General features: G+C 40.6%; 1 pseudogene; it reads right to left on the reverse strand.

Annotated features, from left to right (window-relative positions):
- Nucleotides 1–1,620, reverse strand: part of LOC118923512 (tripartite motif-containing protein 60-like) — a 40,021-nt pseudogene extending 38,401 nt beyond the window's left edge.
- Nucleotides 1,621–6,783: the final 5,163 nt, after the last annotated feature.

Consider the following 6,783-nt stretch of genomic DNA (forward strand, 5'->3'; position numbering starts at 1 on the left):
TGGGAGGCAAATTTCCTCAACTTTTGCTTGTCTGGGAATTGTTTAATCCCTCCTTCATATTTAAATGATAATCGTGGTGGATACAGTATTCTTGGTTCGAGGCCCTTCTGTTTCATTGCATTAAGTATATCATGCCATTCTCTTCTGGCCTGTAGGGTTTCTGTTGAGAAGTCTGATGATAGCCTGATGGGTTTTCCTTTGTAGGTGATCTTTTTTCTCTCTCTGGCTGCCTTTAATACTTTGTCCTTGTCTTTGATCTTTGCCATTTTAATTATTATATGTCTTGGTGTTGTCCTCCTTGGGTCCCTTGTGTTGGGAGATATGTGGGATTCCATGGTCTGAGAGACTATTTCCTCCCCGAGTTTGGGGAAGTTTTCAGCAATTATTTCTTCAAAGACACTTTCTATCCCTTTTTATCTCTCTTCTTCTTCTGGTACCCCTATAATGCAAATATTGTTCCATTTGGATTGGTCACACAGTTCTCTTAATATTCTTTCATTCCTGGAGATCCTTTTATCTCTCTCTGCCTCAGCTTCTCTGTATTACTGTTCTCTCATTTCTATTCCATTAACGGTCTCTTGCACCTCATCCAGTCTGCTCTTAAGTCCTTCCAGAGGTTGTTTTATTTCAGTATTCTCCCTCCTAACTTGATCCTTTAGCTCTTGCATATTTCTCTGAACGTCCATCAGCATGGTTATGACCTTTATTTTGAATTCTTTTTCTGGAAGATTGGTTATATCTGTCTCCCCAGGCCCTCCTCTCTCCAGGGTTGTCTGGGTGATTCCAGACTGGACAAAATTCTTCTGCCTTTTCATGGTGATAGAGGTAGTCTTAGGCAGGTGGTGTGTGTACCAGCTAGGAGAACCAAGTCCCTTCCTTCTTGCTGGTTGCCCTGCCCCTCTGCCTGTGTCATTTCCCTGCACACTGGGAGAAGCCCTCTGTGTAGCCCAGAGAACTGTAGGGAGAGGGAAGCATGCCAGGTGTGCTCTCCTGCGAAAATGGTGCCCTGCTCTCAGACTGCTTGGCCGGTGTGGTGGGGCCACACAGGAGGGGGAATGAACAGCAGGCTGTTTATTGCCCTGAGGGGTTTCAGAGCTGTGCTGCCTCCCAGGGGGCTGGGGTGCCTAGTGTTCCTCAGGATTTCCAGCCTGCTGGGCTGAGTGTGCTGGGACAATTCCATCCATCTGTGAGGCCCCTGTCCCTTTCAGACTTTCAAAAAGCACTCGCTTTTCTTTTGTCCCAGGGGAACGGCTGCGAGGACCTGCTCACAGATTTTACTTTTCCGTTTCCCTAATATCCAGTGTACCATGCAATTTGTGTCAGCGCTCGTGGTCCGGATTACTAGGGCTGGTTATTTAGCAGTCCTGCACTTCCACTCTCTCCCCACTCTGATTCCTCTCCTACTGCCGGGGAGCTGGGGTTGGGGGAGTGCTCGGGTCCTGCTGAGCCATGGCTTGTATTTTACCCACTTCATGAGGTGCCGAGTTCTCGCAGGTGTAGATGTAGTCTGGCTGTTGTACTGTATCCTCTGGTCTCTCTTTTAGGAATAGTTTTATCTGTTGTATTTTCAAAAATATATATGGTTTTGGGAGATTTCCGCTGCCCTACTTACAGCGCCATCTTGGCTCCTCTCCTGTCAATCTTCTTTGACCCAAATCTGGCTGGTACATTATACTTGTAAGCAAAAATGATTTTTTAAAGGTATTATTGATATGCAATCTTAGGAAGGTTTCACATGACCAACATTGTGGTTACAACATTCACCCATATTATCAAGTAACCCCCACACTCCATTGCAATCACTGTCCATCAGTGTAGTAAGATGCCACAGAGTCACTACTTGTCTTCCCTGTGCTATACTGCCTTCCCCCTGACCCTCCTACATTATGTGTGCTAATCATAATGCCCCTTCATCCCCTTCTCCCTCCCTCCCCTCCCCAACCCCTTCCCTTTGGTAACTGCTAGTCTCTTCTTGGAATCTGTAAGTCTGCTTCTGTTTTGTTCCTTCAGTTTTGCTTTGTTGTTATACTCCACAAATGAGGGAAATAATTTGCTACTTGTCTTTTTCCACCTGGCTTATTTCACTGAACATATTACCCTCCAGCTCCATCCATGTTGCAAATGGTAGGATTATTTTCTTCTTATGGCTGAATAATATTCCATTGTGTATATGTACCACCTCTTCTTTATTCATTAATCTACTGATAGACACTTAGGTTGCTTCCATATCTTGGCTATTGTAAATACTGCTGCAATAAACATAGGGGTGCATACGTCTTTTTGAATCTGAGAACTTGTATTCTTTGGGTAAATTCCAAGGGGTGGGATTCCCAGGTCAAATGGTATTTCTATTTTTAGTGTTTTGAAGAACCTCCATATTGCTTTCCACATGGTTGAACTAACTTACATTCCCAGCAGCAGTGTAGGAGGGTTCCCCTTTCTCTGCATCCTTGCCAGCATTAATTGTTCCTTATCTTGTCAAAGCTGGCCATCCTAACTGGTGTGAGGTGATATCTCTTTGTGGTTTTAATTTGATTTCCCTGATAATTAGCAATGTGGAGCATCTTTTCATGTGCCTGTTGGCCATATGAATTTCTTCATTGGAGAATTGTTTGTTCCTACCCTCCACCTATTTTTTAATAGGGTTATTTGCTTTTTGGTTGTTGAGGCACGTGAGTTCTTTATATATTTTGGATGTTAACCCCTTGTCAGATATGTCATTTATAAATATATTCTCCCATACTGTAGGAGGCCTTTCTGTTCTGCTGATCGTGTCCTTTGCTGTACAGAAGTTTTTCATCTTGATATAGTCCCACTTGTTCATTTTTGCTTTTGTTTCCCTTGCCCGGGGAGATATGTTCAAGAAGAAGTCACTCATGTTTATGTCTAAGAGATTTTTGCCTATGTTTTTTTCTAAGAGTTTTATGGTTTCATGACTTACATTCAGGTCTTTAATCCATTTCAAATTTACTTTTGTGTATGGGGTTAGACAATGATCCAGTTTCATTCTCTTACATGTAGCTGTCCAGTTTTGCCAACACCAGCTGTTGAAGAGGCTTTCATTTCCCCTCTGTATGTCCCTGGCTCCTTTATCATATATTAATTGACAATATATGTTTGGGTTAATATCTGGACTCTCTATTTTGTTCCACTGGCCTGTGGGTCTGTTCTTGTGCCAGCAACAAATTGTCTTGATTACTGTGGCATTATAGTAGAGCTTGAAGTTGGGAAGGTAGATCCCCCATGCTTTATTCTTCCTTCTCAGGATTTCTTTGGCTATTCGAAGTCCTTTGTAGTTCCATATGAATTTTAGAACTATTTGTTCTAGCTCATTGAAGAATGCTGTTGGTATTTTGATAGGGATTGCACTGAATCTGTAGATTGTTTCAGGCAGGATGGTCATTTTGACAATATTAATTCTTCCTATCCATGAACAGAGGATGTATTTCCATTTAGTGATGTCTTCTTCAATTTCTGTCATGAGTGTCTCAAAACTGATTTTTTCCTGTGTACATTTCTGTATATGTTATTAAGAAACGAGAAGGTTGAAAGTGGCCATAATTAAAAGGGGAAGTATCTTGAGCCTCAATGTGGTAGGTAGTTTCTAATATAGCCCCCATATATTCCCAGCTCTTCATATTTATGGCCTTGTATAATCCCCTTCCTTTGAGTACTTTGCTTCAGTGGACTATCTCAACTATGAGGAGATGTCACTTCTGCGATGAGGCTGTAAAATCCATCTTACTATCCAGACTCTCTCCTTTGCTTGCTTTGATGAAGCATGCCACCTTGTTTAGGAGGCCCATGTGACAAGGAACTGAGGGTGACCCCTGGCTGACAGCCAACAAAGAACTGGTGTACTCAGTCCAACAATCCAAAAGGAGCTGAATCCTGTCCACAATCATGTAGTGACCTTGGAATTAGACCCTTCCCTAGCTGAGCTTTCAGACGAGACTCCAGCCCTGGCTGACACCTAGATTGCATAGGACATCCTGAGGCAGAAGACCCACTAAGCTGTGCTCAGATTCCTGATCCACAGAATGTATGCGATAATAAATGTGTGTTGTTTTAAGCTATAAATTCACATGGTAATTTATCATGCAGCAATAGTTAACTAATATACTCAGCATAAAAATATATACAATAGTTAAGTATTTACACTTTCTTATTCATTCTGTATTAGGGCAAATATTTGGGATGTAGAAGAAAAATTCAGGCTGTAACAGGGTCAAAGTCACCCTGAATACTGAATCAAATTGGCCATGGTAGTGATGGGTTGTGCTTAAATTTCAGGCTTGAACTCTTGTCAAAAGAAAAGGAAGACACCTTCTCTTTGAACGTCTACTTGACCAAAATTCTTTGTTTAAAAATGGCCACTCATAGATTAGTTTCTGAGTATGTTTTCTACCAATGATCTTAAGTCATGTTAAGCGTATGCAAGTCTCTTAGCAACAGAAGATGATCCCAAATTAGAAAACATCATGAACCAACCCCTATAAGCATACACTTTTTTTAAAACATTTAAAGTGAATTCATCTTGTGGTAGTGGAGCAGCATGTATACATCTATTAGCTGTTCAAATAAGTTCAGTTGTTCCAAGTTTACATCTCCTGCTTCTAGGATAAATATATTTTAAAAATCCACACAGTAAAATGTGAAAAACAGTTTCCTCAGGATCAACATGTCTGCTTCAAGAGAAGTTGCATTTCTTGTAAAACAATGCAACATAATGGATGGCAGTGGAGTGAGGCCAGCTGGTTTTAAATATCAAGCTGACAGTGGAATGTGGTATTTCGAAGATAGTCATAGCATAACACTCAAGGAGATATAGAAAACTACTGGTTGACAACTTAACAAAATGCAGAGTGCCCTCCAAAGGATTTTGGAGCCTCAGAAATAGATACCTTTTACATAGCTTTGCTTTAGGCTCAGTATTTTCTGTCTGTTGTGGGTGATTTCCACAGGCTCATCTTAGAGTGAAATTGCTTCATAAGTAGGCCCTTTGGCTCCCTTACTTACTAGGCTAGAAGTTTCTGAGTTGGAGTACATGAGATGATCCACTAGGGTATGGGAAGAAAATATTGGATTTTTTTTCTTTAAAAAAATAAAGAAATTAAGCTTTATCAGCAGTTCATGTTGAGACTATCACTGATGGCTTCACTCTGTCCATCTGCAGAGAAAGCTGTTGTGTGTGTGCACAGCACCCATAATTTCCTGAGAGAAAACAGAGCTCATAACACAGACAGGTTGATAGAGGTCCTCTCACCATTTGTTGGTTCTATTCCAGGGTACTGAAGTTTATGTGAGCCTGGTTAAGTGGATTTGACTGCTGGGTTATATTTTCTTGAAAAGTAGAGATTACTATTGCAATTATATATTGAAATGAAGTGAGTGACCTTGAAAATGTTTTCTGTCATATACAGGTTCACTGGCTATCCCAAGGCAAAATTTGAAAAAGAGCTGTTGAACTTCTTTTTGCCCTTCTTTTTCCAGTTTCTTAATGTTGAAGCTTAGATTACTGATTTGAGAGCCCTTTTCTTTACTAATACAACCATTTAATGCTATACATTTCTCTCTAATTACAGATAACTGTGGACAGCATATAGGTGGGTTTTGTTTTTTAATCCAATCTGGCAATCTCCTTTTGATTGGTGTGTTGACTGTTTCAGCTGTATCTCACCAATTTTGTTATGTTGTATTTTCATTTTTGGCTCAGTATGAAATATTAACCCTTGAACAATGTGGGGGTTGGGGTGCCAACCCCCATGCAGTTCAAAATCTGTTTGTAACTAATTTTTGACTCTGAAAAACCTTAACAATATCTTACTGTTGACTGGAATCCTTACTGATAACATAAGCAGTTGAGATAAGTTAACTTATATTTTGTTTGTTATATCTATTGTACACTGTATTCGTACAACAAAATAAGCTAAAGAAAATGGTTTCCAATTTGTTGGAAATCTCTAAAAAATTTTCCAATATATTTATCAAAATAAATCCACATATAAGTGGACCTGCACAGTTTAAACCAGTGTTCAGGGTCAGCTGTATTTTCTTATCACCCTTGAAACTTCCTCTTTGACCCATGGATTACTAAGCATTTGTGGTTTTCAAGATGTCTTTCTGTAATTAATTTCTAATTTAATTCTGTTATTGTTAGTATGTCAGAGAACATAGTTTGCAACATTTTATTTCCTTTTAGTTTGTTAAGGTTTGTTTTATTACTCAGGGTGTAGTCTACATCAGTGAATATTTGATATGCACTTGAAAAGCAATGAGCATTTTGCTGTTGTTAAATCAAGTTTTCTGTAAATAAATGTCAACTAGGTTCAAGAGATTGATAATTTTTTTCAGTTCTTTTATATGCCTCAAGGTTTCTTTACACTTGTTCTATCAGATACTGTGGATAAAATGAGAGTTCCTGTGGCCAGGATTCTCACCTGGCCCTGGTTGACTAGCTCACTGCACACCTGTGGGCAATACATGGCTGTTGACTCTATATAAAGAGCTCCACCCAGTGCTCTGTGTGCAACACAGTGGCACAGCTGCAAGGCTGCAGAAGAGCAGAGCAGAGGCTGGAGTGGTGGCAGCACAAGGACAGAGGCCCAGAGAATGGCTGTGTGGGACAACTGTGCAGAGAGGCCCAGAGGATGGCTGTGCAGACAGAGGGGCCCAGAGGATGGCTGTGCAGAGGGGCCCAGAGGTAGAGACCGGCTTGCTGCATACAGACTTGCTCTGAGTGCAATCTGAGGATTTTAGTGACTGATCTTCCACCTGGAAATA

Source organism: Manis pentadactyla, chromosome X, assembly GCF_030020395.1.
Source record: "Manis pentadactyla isolate mManPen7 chromosome X, mManPen7.hap1, whole genome shotgun sequence".
In the NCBI taxonomy this organism is placed as follows: Eukaryota; Metazoa; Chordata; class Mammalia; order Pholidota; family Manidae; genus Manis; species Manis pentadactyla.